At 44.2% G+C, this 12,721-nt stretch overlaps 1 protein-coding gene and 1 non-coding gene across 2 annotated transcripts in view; one reads left to right on the top strand and one right to left on the bottom strand.

Moving 5' to 3' along the window:
* wdr25 (WD repeat domain 25) overlaps positions 1-12,721 on the bottom strand; it is a 118,558-nt gene that overhangs the window by 37,776 nt on the left and 68,061 nt on the right. The window lies entirely within an intron of this gene.
* On the top strand, positions 4,230-4,429 carry LOC140408065 (U2 spliceosomal RNA). Its single transcript, XR_011940003.1, has one exon. It is a non-coding gene; the product is annotated as a U2 spliceosomal RNA (small nuclear RNA).

Below are 12,721 nucleotides of genomic sequence, written 5' to 3'. Positions count from 1 at the left end.
TAGGCAACTGTGAAGATATTTGTAGAAACATGGGAAGAAAGTACATGCATAGCCCTTACTTTTTAATGCAGTTAAAAGCACAGAAATTTAGAAGCCTACCATGAGAAAGAAGTAAATTATGTTCTCCATGACATATTGAGCAATGTTCTGCAGATCTCAACCTCAACCCTATCCTGTGACTGTGAGCTGGATAAGAGTCATACTGCAAGAGGCCCACAAGGCAGCATAGAGGACTTGGGAATGCTGACAAGGAGCTTTGAAAACGTTAACAAAAGGGCAGCACGGTGGCGTAGTGGTTATCATTGGTGCCTCACGGCGCCAAGGTCCCAGGTTCAATCCCGGCTCTCGGTCACTGTTCGTGTGGAGTTTGCACATTCTCCCCGTGTTTGCGTGGGTTTCGCTCCCACAACCCAAAAATGTGCATGGTAGGTGGATTGGCCACGCTAAATTGCCTCTTAAATGGAAAAAATGAATTGGGTACTCTAAATTTATTTTAAAAAACGTTGACCAAGCTTTTGTTGATGTCCTTTCCCTCACTGTAAAGGAGTTTGAGAAACTGAACTGTCCAGGCAAAAGGCAGACAATTGGCAACCATAAAGGAGCATTATTAATTGCAAAAGGTTAAAAGTCAAATGATAAAGGTGCAGTACCTTTTCTTGTCAGCTTGAATCTTCTATATCTCTCTGGTGGATTCAATTTGAATTCAAATTGTTTTTTGGAGCAAGCAGGAAGGTGGATTAACTGTCCACTCTGCGCATTGGCTTTGTAACTTTTAAGAATGGAATAAAACCTTTTTTTAAGTCATATGATAACATCAGCTGCAGTTTATGTCTCTACCCACGTGGACTGGAATTGCAACACTTAAGACAGAGAATACAGAAAATGCCAATTAATTGAAAGTTGCAGGTTGGAACCTTGGTTCTTCACAGGTCTTTAACTCTCCACCAGCTAGCCGGTTCTGCAAGTCTTTACATTCTCCATCAATACCATTCACTTGAGCGCCAAAGAGATTGCTCAATAAACTGGCATGACTGAGCATTTTGATGAACATCATTTGAACATTCGTGAACATGCTAAGAATAACGATTCACATAGGTCTTTTAATGCATTTTTCTCATGAATAAATTGCAAAAGCAACAACCAAAACTGCAAAGATTAGTTTTACTTTTAAATGTAATTATAAATATCTTGTTGATACTATGTGAAATTTGAATTTGCCTTATAATTAATGATACTGCCAAATTGCTGCTTCAGATTACGGTGGAATCCTCCAATTTATAATAAACAGTGTGATACATGGCTTACGTTGTATTCCCGAACACAATTAATATCTATCTTCTTTTCCTGTAAATTGGACATCTTGATAATCAAAGTAAATAACATTACATATTGACGTATGAGCAAAAGTTTCTTATCTGCAAAATGAGAATATATGAAATAGGTCTCTTATAATGTCACGGAAACTGATGAATATTCTAAAATAACTTGAAATTTTAATTGTTTTGTTTGACCAAAATATAAAGTTCGGAATTGCAAATTGGCACCAGAATTCCACTATCATTCAAATAAAAATTTCATAATGGCCTCTCTTTTAACGCAATGTAAATCTAGGCAAAGTTTTAACATGTGAAGTGAGAATTTTCATGCCTGGGGCGAAATTCTCCCCCAACGGCGCGATGTCCGCCGACTGGCGCCAAAAACGGCGCCAATCAGACGGGCATCGCGCCGGCCCAAAGGTGCGGAATGCTCCGCATCTTTGGGGGCCGAGCCCCAACATTGAGGGGCTAGGCCGGCGCCGGAGGGGAAATGCGGCGAATGCGCGGGAGCGTCAGCGGCCGCCGACAGTTTCCCACGCATGCGCAGTGGGGAGAGTCTCTTCCACCTCCGCCATGGTGGAGGCCGTGGCGGAGGCGGAAGGGAAAGAGTGCCCCCACGGCACAGGCCCGCCGCGGATTGGTGGGCCCCAATCGCGGGCCAGGCCACCGTGGGGGCACCCCCCGGGGTCAGATCGCCCCTCGCCCCCCCCCCCAGGACCCCGGAGCCCGCCCACGCCGCCTGGTCCCGCCGGTAAATACCAGCTTTGATTTACGCCGGCAGGACAGGCAATTTCTGGGCGGGACTTCGGCCCATCCGGGCCGGAGAATTGAGCGGGGGGTCCCGCCAACCGGCGCGGCCCGATTCCCGCCCCCGCCCAATCTCCGGTACCGGAGACTTCGGCGGGGCGGTGGTTCACGGCGGCCAACGGCCATTCTCTGACCCGGCGGGGGGGGTCGGAGAATGACGCCCCTGGATACTATCCAAAATCTTCTAACATTTATATTCTGTGTTTTTGGTCTTTAATGAACGCAACTGGAATTCACTTTATGCTGAACACTTGGCAGTCGCCAAATCATTGCAAAATCAATGATTATCTGACGAGGTAATCGAGACTTAAATCAATTCTGAACGTCAATCGGTTCAAAACTTTTTTTTTCCAACTGAAAATACCAGCAGTTCACGAGTGTTCATTTCTATTTTGGCTCAGATCATAGGATTCTGCAGACATTGCACTTGCAGTGATCCATTATTATTATCTTCTGAGGTGCAAATAGAGAAGCAGAACTGAATTAACTGGAAAATGCAGTAGTATGGATACAACATCAAGGCAGACAGTGACTTAAATAGATTGAAAAAATGTCAAACCATGAAGATTGTGTGAATTAACAATGTTATCAGAATCCAAAAACATTCCTGGCCACCTGTTGCTGCATATAATTGCATTTGTTTTTAAAGGTGCCAAGTACAAATGGGTCAAGTGAGCAATTTGTAGTGTATGACAATATCATGATTGAATTGTTTGCTGTGTGCACAATGACAATTTATACAGAGCAGATTCAGAAAGCTTATCGTTCAACTTCCTTGTGGGCTGCGATGAGATAACTGGTGATTATTTTTACACAAAATGAATAAACCAATCCTTCCTGGCAGACGTTTGCTGCAATTCCACAGACAACACATTTATGCTTTACAAAAGTCCATTGCTGTCCACCTCAAAAGCTTGGTCACGATATGAAGTTTGCATTCTTGTAGACAGTTTTTTTTTTAACCCCCTTTTCCTCACTTGAGTGCTTTGATGTTAGTCTTTCAGGGTTCACCCAGTGGCACAACGAGCCTACGCGTTGCCAGAAAAGTTCCAGCTTCAATGCCCGGTCTGTGTTGAGTTAGCTCAAGCTGAGCAACGCTACGTGATCTACATATTGGTTTCAGCACCCCAGAGTTATTGGAGGTGGGGGGGGGTGCGGAGAGAGAAACTGGCCACTGTCTATAGCAGCTCCTGCTAAAGTTTGGATGCTGTTGTCAGATGAGAACAAGAGCAGAATCTTGTGGCACCACTGTATTCAGGTAGTCTGATAATAATCACTGTCAACACACACAATGACTGATGGCTATGTGTGCAAGTTGCTAGATGGTGACCATGGAAATATACTCAAGAGTGGAATGGACTAAATCGGCAAAGAGAAAAAAAAACGTATGCTCGGGTCTCTAATATCGTATTAGAGTCATAGATATTTACAGCATTGGAACAGGCCCTTCGGCCCAGCTTGTCCATGCCGCCCAGTTTCTATCACTAAGCTAGTCCCACTTGCCCGCATTTGACTTATGAATATCATATTGGGATATCAGTTATGCCCATTAACTGTACAAGAAAAAAGATACATTTATATAGCACTTCTCAGGCACTTTACAGCCATTGAGGTACTTTTTCAAGTGTAATCATTGTTGCAATGTAGGAAACATGGCAGCCACTATGTGCTGAGAAAACATCAAACAGCATGTGATACTGACCAGATCATTTGGTTTTTGTGACGTTGATTGAGGGATGTTGGCCAGGGCACCAAGGATAATTCTGTTTTTCTACAAAATAATGCATTGGGATCTTCTACATCCATCAAAGCAGGCGGAGCTTTGGTTTAACATTTTATCCAAAAATCTGCACCTCCAACAGTGCAGCACTCTCTCAGGACTGCAATTGGAGGGTCAGCCTTGATTTTTTTTGCTCAAGCCCTGGAATGGAACTTGAACCCAGAATCGTGTAATTCAGAAGCGAGTGTGCCATCAGCAAAGCCACAGCTGGAGCTGACAGATTTTAGCACTGTTCACACAAAATTAATTACTGACAATGAAGTACGCTAATTTTACATCACAAAGTTAATAATTAAATTAGTTCTTCAACATGCAAAGTAAACACAATCGCTTCTCGGTCTTTTGGCTAAGATCAAGTGTAGTATCTGTTCTGCCTTTTGGCTCAGATCTGGTATGTCTCTCTTGTGGGGACCATGAATTGGATTCAATTTGAATTGGTTTTTGGAGCAGGCAAGGAGCTGGATTAGGGGTTCGCCCCTGTCCACACTCTGAGCCCTGGCTTTGTAACTCAGATAAAGTAATTTTTAAAAATCTATAAAGTAAACACAGTAAATTCTGAAAAGTGTTTGAACCAGGTGTTAGTTCAGTGAACAGTTCAACTCCACTGTTCCTACAAATTTCTCCTTTTTGTTACAGACAGGAAGTGCTGCAGCATGCTGCAGATGTGTCCAATATGCATGAATGAAGAAGTGTACGAGCATCATCACTTGAATACCCTTGCACTGCAAATAATAACAAAGCCACAGTGACTTTCACACACACTAAACTTGAGTAATGGGGATGGTATAATTTTGGTCACTTTTGGGTGGCATGGTGGCGCAGTGATTAGCCCTGGTGCCTCATGGCGCCGAGGACCCGGGTTCGATCCCGGCCCCGGGTCACTGTCCGTGTGGAGTTTGCACATTCTCCCCGTGCCTGCATGGGTCTCACCCCCAGAACCCAAAGATGTGCAGGGTAGGTGAATTGGACACGCTAAATTGCCCCTTAATTGGAAAAATTAAAAAAACTTTGGTCACATCAACTCTCGCAGCGCAAATCCTGCTTTGGTCTCAGACATACGGTATGACTTCAGTTGATAGGTTCTTTATATATAAGAAAACCATCCCAAATTGAGTAAGATATTCAGTAAAAAAAAACATTCAATGTTGATGTTTATACAGCTGAATGAAATGCAGATGGTAGCTTCTGACCTCCACTATCATTGACTAAATGATAGCCAGAGTGAGACACATCCAGAGTGGGAATTTGGAACTTGGTAATTTGGTGCAGTGAGGAAATTCAGTGCAGAGTGGGAGAAGGTGCTTTTTCCCTACTGTTTTGTTCTCGCTCTTTCTTCTGGCCTGTAATTTTTTATCTGCAGGGAGAGAACCAGTTAGCATCTGAGAACCTGGGAAGGTAAGTGATTTTTATTCATTTTTATTTTTATTCCCTTTTCAAATTGTGTGTGCGTGGAATGGGGAGGGGGGGGGGGGGAACTGAAGTGACATCACAGTAAAGCTGTGACCTGATTGGCTGGTTGGGAATCTACACTAAATTTAAAAATTAAGCATTGTTAAACTAATTAAACATAATTACTTAATTATAATTTAGAGGGGTATCTAAGCCAGAGATCGGAGAGTACTGTGTTTAGCTTTCACAGTTATAGTAGAAATCTAGTGCAAGAAGACATATAGTTAACAGTAATTTTTTTAAAAAAATGTTTTAATTTAATTTACTAATCAATTCACGCAATGTCAATTAGAGGGGTGCAGTGCTCTGACTGTGAGATGTGGCAGGTCCAGGAGGCTTCCAGCAACCCGAATGGCTTCATCTGCAGAAAGTGAACCCAACTGGAGCTCCTCATAGACCGCATGGTTCGGTTGGAGCAGCAGTTGTATGCACTTAGGAACATGCTGTTGGCGGAAAGCGTCATAGATAGCAGTTATATAAATCTGGTCACACCCAAGGTGCAGGCAGAGAAATGGGTGATCACCAGAAGGGGCAGGCAGTCAGTGCAGAAACCCCCTGTGGTTGTCCCCCTCTCAAACAGGTATACCCCTTTGGATACTGTCGGGAGGGGATAGCCTCTCAGGGGAAAACAGCAGCAGCCAGAGCAGTGGCAGCACTGCTGGCTCTGATGTACAGCAGGGAGGGTCAAAGCGCAGAAGAGCAATAGTCATAGGGGACTCTATAGTCAGGGGCACAGATACACAGATAGGCACTTCTGTGGACGTGAAAGAGACTCCAGGATGGTATGTTGCCTCCCTGGTGCCAGGGTCCAGGATGTCTCCGAACGGGTAGCGGGCATCCTGAAGGGGGAGGGCAAACAGGCAGAGGTCGTTGTACATATTGTTACTGATGACATAGGCAGGAAGGGGCATGAGGTCCTGCAGCATTAGTTCAGGGAGCTAGGCAGAAAGTTAAAAGACAGGACCTCTAGGGTTGTAATCTCGGGATTACTCCCTGTGCCACGTGCCAGTGAGGGTAGGAAGATAGAGCAGCTAAACACGTGGCTAAACAGCTGGTGTAGGAGGGAGGGTTTCTGTTATCTGGACCACTGGGAGCTCTTCCGGGGCAGGTGTGACCTGTATAAGAAGGGCGGGTTGCATCTAAACTGGAGAGGCATAAATATCCTGGCTGCGAGGTTAGTTAGTGTCACATGGGAGGGTTTAAACTAGTATGGCAGGGGGGTGGGTACTGGAGCAATAGGTCAGAAGGTGAAATCATTGAGGGAGAACTAAGGAATAGGGCCAGTATGGCTCTGAGGAAGAGGAGACAGGGAGATGTCGCTGAAAACAGCAGGTCTGGTGGCCTGAATTGCATATGTTTTAATGCAAGAAGTATTACGGGTAAGGCAGATGCATTTAGAGCTTGGATTAGTACTTGGAACTATGATGTTGTCGCCATTACAGAGATCTGGTTAAGGGAAGGACAGGATTGGCAGCTAAACGTTCCAGGATTTAGATGTTTCAGGCGGGAGAGAGGGTGATGTAAAAGGGATGGCGGAGTCGCGCTACTGGTTAGGGAGAATATCACAGCTATACTACGGGAGGACACCTTAAAGGGCAGTGAGGCTATATGGGTAGAGATCAGGAATAAGAAGGGCGCAGTCACAATGTTGGGGGTTTACTACAGGCCTCCCAACAGCCAGCTGGAGATCGAGGAGCAGATAGGTAGACAGATTTTGGAAACGAGTAAAAACAACAGGGTTGTTGTGATGGGAGACTTCAACTTCCCCAATATTGATTGGGACTCACTTAGTGCTAGGGGCCTGGATGGGGCAGAGTTTGTAATGAGCATCCAGGAGGGCTTCTTAAAACAATATGTAGACAGTCCAACGAGGGAAGGGGCTGTACTGGACCTGGTATTGGGGAATGAGCCTGACCAGGTGGTAGAAGTTTCATTGGGGGCATTTCAGGAACAGTGACCACAATTCAGTAAGTTTTAAAGTGCTGGTGGACAAGAGTGGTCCTAGCGTGAATGTGCTAAATTGGGGGAAGGCTAATTATAACAATATTAGGCAGGAACTGAAGAACCTAGATTGGGGGAGGATGTTTGAGGGTAAATCAACATCTGAAATGTAGGAGGCTTTCAAATGTCAGTTGAAAGGAATTCAGGACCAGCATGTGCGGAAGAAGGATAAATACGGCAAATTTCAGGAACCTTGGATAATGAGAGATATTGTAGGCCTCGTCAAAAAGAAAAAGCAGGCATTTGTCAGGGCTAGAAGGCTGGGAACAGATGAAGCCTGTGTGGAATATAAGGAAAGTAGGAAGGAACTGAAACAAGGAGTCAGGAGGGCTAGAAGAGGTCACGTAAAGTAATTGGCAAATAGGGTTAAGGAAAATCCCAAGGTTTTTTACACATACATAAAAAGCAAGAGGGTAGCCAGGGAAAGGGTTGGCCCACTAAAGGATAGGCAAGGAAATCTATGTGTGGAGCCAGAGGAAATGGGCGAGGTATTAAATGAATACTTCGCATCAGTATTCACCAAAGAGAAGGAATTGGTGGATGTTGAGTCTGGAGAAGGGTTTGTAGATAGCCTGGGTCACATTGAAATCCAAAAAGACAAGGTGTTGGGCGTCTTGAAAAATATTAAGGTAGGTAAGTCCCCAGGGCCGGATGGGATCTACCCCAGAATACTGAAGGAGGCTAGAGAGGAAATTGCTGAGGCCTTCACAGAAATCTTTGGATCCTCACTGTCTTCAGGTGATGTCCCGGAGGACTGGAGAATAGCCAATGTTTTTCCTTTGTTTAAGAAGGGTAGCAAGGATAATCCAGGGAACTACAGGCTGGTGAGCCTTACGTCAGTGGTAGGGAAATTACTGGAGAGAATTCTTCGAGACAGGATCTACTCCAATTTGGAAGCAAATGGACGTATTAATGAGACGCAGCATGGTTTTGTGAAGGGGAGGTCGTGTCTCACTAACTTGATAGAGTTTTTCGAAGAGGTCACAAAGATGATTGATGCAGGTAGGGCAGTGGATGTTGTCTATATGGACTTCAGTAAGGCCTTTGACAAGGTCCCTCATGGTAGACTAGTACAAAAGGTGAAGTCACACGGGATCAGGGGTGAGCTGGCAAGGTAGATACAGAACTAGCTAGGTCATAGAAGGCAGAGAGTAGCAACGGAAGGGTGATTTTCTAATTGGAGGGCTGTGACTAGTGGTGTTCCGCAGGGATCAGTGCTGGGACCTTTGCTATTCATAGTATATATAAATGATTTGGAGGAAAATGTAACTGGTCTGATTAGTAAGTTTGCAGACAACACAAAGGTTGGTGGAATTGCGGATAGCGATAAGGACTGTCAGAGAATACAGCAGGATTTAGATAGTTTGGAGACTTGGGCGGAGAGATGGCAGATGGAGTTTAATCCGGACAAATGTGAGGTAATGCATTTTGGAAGTTCTAATGCAGGTAGGGAATATACAGTGAATGGTAGAACCCTCAAGAGTATTGAAAGTCAGAGTGATCTAGGTGTACAGGTCCACAGGTCACTGAAAGGGGCAACACAGGTGGAGAAGGTAGTCAAGAAGGCATACGGCATGCTTGCCTTCATTGGCCGGGGCATTGGGTATAAGAATTGGCAAGTCATGTTGCAGCTGTATAGAACCTTAGTTAGGCCACACTTGGAGTATAGTGTTCAATTCTGGTCACCACACTACCAGAAGGATGTGGAGGCTTTAGAGAGGGTGCAGAAGCGATTTACCGGGATGTTGCCTGGTATGGAGGGCATTAGCTATGAGGAGCGGTTGAATAAACTCGGTTTGTTCTCACTGGAACGACGGAGGTTGAGGGGCGACCTGATAGAGGTCTACAAAATTATGAGGGGCATAGACAGAGTGGATAGTCAGAGGCTTTTCCCCAGGGCAGAGGGGTCAATTACTAGGGGGGCACAGGTTTAAGATGCGAGGGGCAAGGTTTAGAGGAGATGTACGAGTCAAGGTTTTTACACAGAGGGTAGTGGGTGCCTGGAACTTGCTGCCGGAGGAGGTGGTGGAAGCAGGGACGATAGTGACATTTAAGGGACATCTTGACAAATACATGAATAGGATGGGAATAGAGGGATACAGACCCAGGAAGATTTTAGTTTAGACGGGCAGCATGGTCGGCACAGACTTGGAGGGCCGAAGGGCCTGTTGCTGTGCTGTACTTTTCTTTGTTCTTTGTTCTTAAATCCATGCAAGTGCTATAATCTATTTTGTAAGCATTTAATTATTTTACAACTGGGAGACAAGAAAAACTATCTGCACCTTTATTATAAACCTTAAATGCTGAAGTAAAATGCTAGCCTTTAATTACGTAGACATGCTTTTTTTGTCTTGGTAACATTATTCAAGTAAAAGTTAAGAATCTGCTGTTTTTAATGTGACCTCAATACATCATAACCAAGTCTGTTAAATTGGCTGCCAAACACAACAGGCCTGATCTTTCGGTCACTAACGAGATTTTCTCTTGGTTGGAAGTTCTTTTCATCCTCTCAGCTATAAATCATTCTGTCCTGCCATCTACTGATTTGAAAGCTGTATAATGTTTGAAAAATTAGTTCCTACACTTTGAAAATATGTTATATCTCAGCATCCATAATCAGGCAATACAAAATATGTTTTAGAAATTGTGGCAAATAGTCATCACAAATATTTTACAGGCTCAATGTACCATATGGCATAGTACTGAGCCAGTTCAATGGAGTCTAATAGAAACTTACAAGATAATGAATGGCTTAGATAGGGTGGATGTAGGGAAGTTGTTTCCATTAGCAGGGGAGACTAGGACCTGGGGGCACAGCCTTAGAATAAAAGGGAGTCACTTTAGAACAGAGATGAGGAGAAATTTCTTCAGCCAGAGAGTGGTGGGTCTGTGGAATTCATTGCCACAGAGGGCGGTGGAGGCCGGGACGTTGAGTGTCTTTAAGACAGAAGTTGATAAATTCTTGATTTCTCAAGGAATTAAGGGCTATGGAGAGAGAGCGGGTAAATGGAGTTGAAATCATCCATGATTGAATGGTGGAGTGGACTCGATGGGCCGAATGGCCTTACTTCCACTCCTATGTCTTATGGTCTTATGGTCTAGTCCCAGATTGGATCCAAGCTCCGTGCTGAGCTAGCAAACATCAGTTGAAAGAAATACGGAGGTTTCTTAATTAGCCTTAGTGTCCTTGGGATAAGGAGCACAAGCAAAAGTCACAAACATTCCCATTGTAAAGAAAATGGTTTGGGGAAATTAATGGGATTGAAAGTGTATGAATCTCCCGAGCCTGATAATCTTCATCCCAGTGTACGTCAGGAAGTGGCCCTAGAAATAGTAGATCCATTGGTGGTCATTTTCCAAAATCCGTTGGATTCTGGAATGGTTCCTACAGATTGGAGGGTAGCAAATATAACCCTGCTATTCAAAAAGGGAGGTAGAAAGAAAACAGGGAACTATAGACCAGTGAGCCTAATGTTGGTAGTAGGGAAGTTGCTAGAGTCCATTATCAAGGATTTCATAGCACTGCATTTGGAAAGTAATATAATCAGACAAAGTCAGCACGGTTTACAAAAGGGAAATATTGCTTTAAAAAGTTACTAGAATTCTTTGAAGATGTAACTAGTAGAGTTGACCAGGGAGAACCGGTGGATGTGGTTTATTTAGATTTTCAGAAGGCTTTCAACAAGGTCTCACATAGTAGATTACTATGTAAAGTTAAAGCACATTGGATTGCGGGTAGTGTCTTGAGATGGATAGAAAGATAGGTGGCAGATAGGAAGCAAAAAGTTGGAATAAATGGGTCTTTTTCCGATTGGCATGCCGGGATCTGTGTTAGTCCCCAACTGTTGACATAATTATTTGGATGAGGGAACTAACTGTATTATCTCCAAATTTGCAGATAATACAAAGTTGGGTGAGCTGTGAGGAGGATGCAGTGATACTTCAGTGGGATTTGGACAGGCTGAGTGAATGGGCACATGCATGTCAGATGCAGTATCACGTGGATACATGTGAGGTTATCCACATTGGTAGCAAATATAGGAAGGCAGATTATTATTTGAATGAGTGTAAATTGAGAGAGATGGATACTCAGCGAGATCTTAGTGTCCTCGTACATCAGTCGTTGAAAGTAAACGCACAGGTACAGTACCCAGTAAAGAAGGCAAATGGTATGTTTACCTTCATAGCGAGAGGATTATAATATAGGAATGGGGATGTTTTATTGCAATTGTACAGAGCATTGGTGAAGCCTCACCGGGAGTCTTGTGTGCAGTCTTGGTGTCCTTATCTGAGGATGGATGTTCTTGTGGAGGGAGTGCAGCGAAGGTGTACCAGGCTGATTGCTGGGATGGTGATACTGTCATATGAGGAGAGACTAAGTCGGTTAGGATTATATTCATTGGAGTTAGAAGAGTGAGAGGGGATCTCATTTAACGTATAAAATTCTATCAGGATTAGACAGGGTAGATTCAGAAAGAATGTTCCCGATGGTGGGGTAGTCCAGAACTGGAGGTCATAGTTTGAGGATATGAGGTATGCCAGGCAATGCCAAGGTGCCAGTGCGTGATGCCAAGCCTTGGCTCTGAACTCTGGGGCCTCCAGGCATCTCCGCATCCCTCACGTGGTCAACACGACTGGTTTTCATTTTCGAAAATCAGTTGTGGCTCACGCCGCCTTGTCATCATGCCAAAGGGGGCGGTGGGGGGTGGGGGCATTGCATGGGGCTGGGAGGTACGGTGTAAAGTTGTCTAATGATATTAAAATCCATGCAAATTCAATGAAATCAAGTTTATGCCCAAATGACACCGGCAGGGGGTGGGGAAGATCTCAAATCGAGACATCCCTGGCGCAAATCCCGTTATGGCCCTCGTGAATTTAGCAGCCATAATGGGATTTACGCCCTTGGTGTACGGACCTGAAAACTCACACCCACAATTCAAATATTCACTATTCCTTCACCCCAGCTATATCTTTACAGTCACATACAAATTCGGAAATATAAAACAATGTATCTTACACTCTTAATTGTATAAGGGATAGGTACACAGTACATGTGAATCAACTGGTGAACTATGGTCAGATAGAACATACTCCAATGGAAATGGCAGATGCCGCCAATACAGATTCTGTGGATTTCCCAAAAATCCATTCAGATGCTTGTTACACCATCAGCCAACTGATCTCACTGAAACCCTACCTCTTTACAAGGATTCCTAATCTCCACATTTTAAGAATTTGCCTTGGAATTCTCTCTAAAAGTCGTTCCCACTAGGACAGATTCAACCAGGATCCACTTCTAGGATTTCAATCTCGTCTTTTGAGATTCTTTTCCCTTGGGTCTCTGTGCACATTCAAACTTCACCTCCTA

Source organism: Scyliorhinus torazame, chromosome 2 (assembly GCF_047496885.1).
Source record: "Scyliorhinus torazame isolate Kashiwa2021f chromosome 2, sScyTor2.1, whole genome shotgun sequence".
Taxonomy (NCBI): domain Eukaryota; kingdom Metazoa; phylum Chordata; class Chondrichthyes; order Carcharhiniformes; family Scyliorhinidae; genus Scyliorhinus; species Scyliorhinus torazame.
This window is presented reverse-complemented; position numbering and strand designations above follow the sequence as displayed.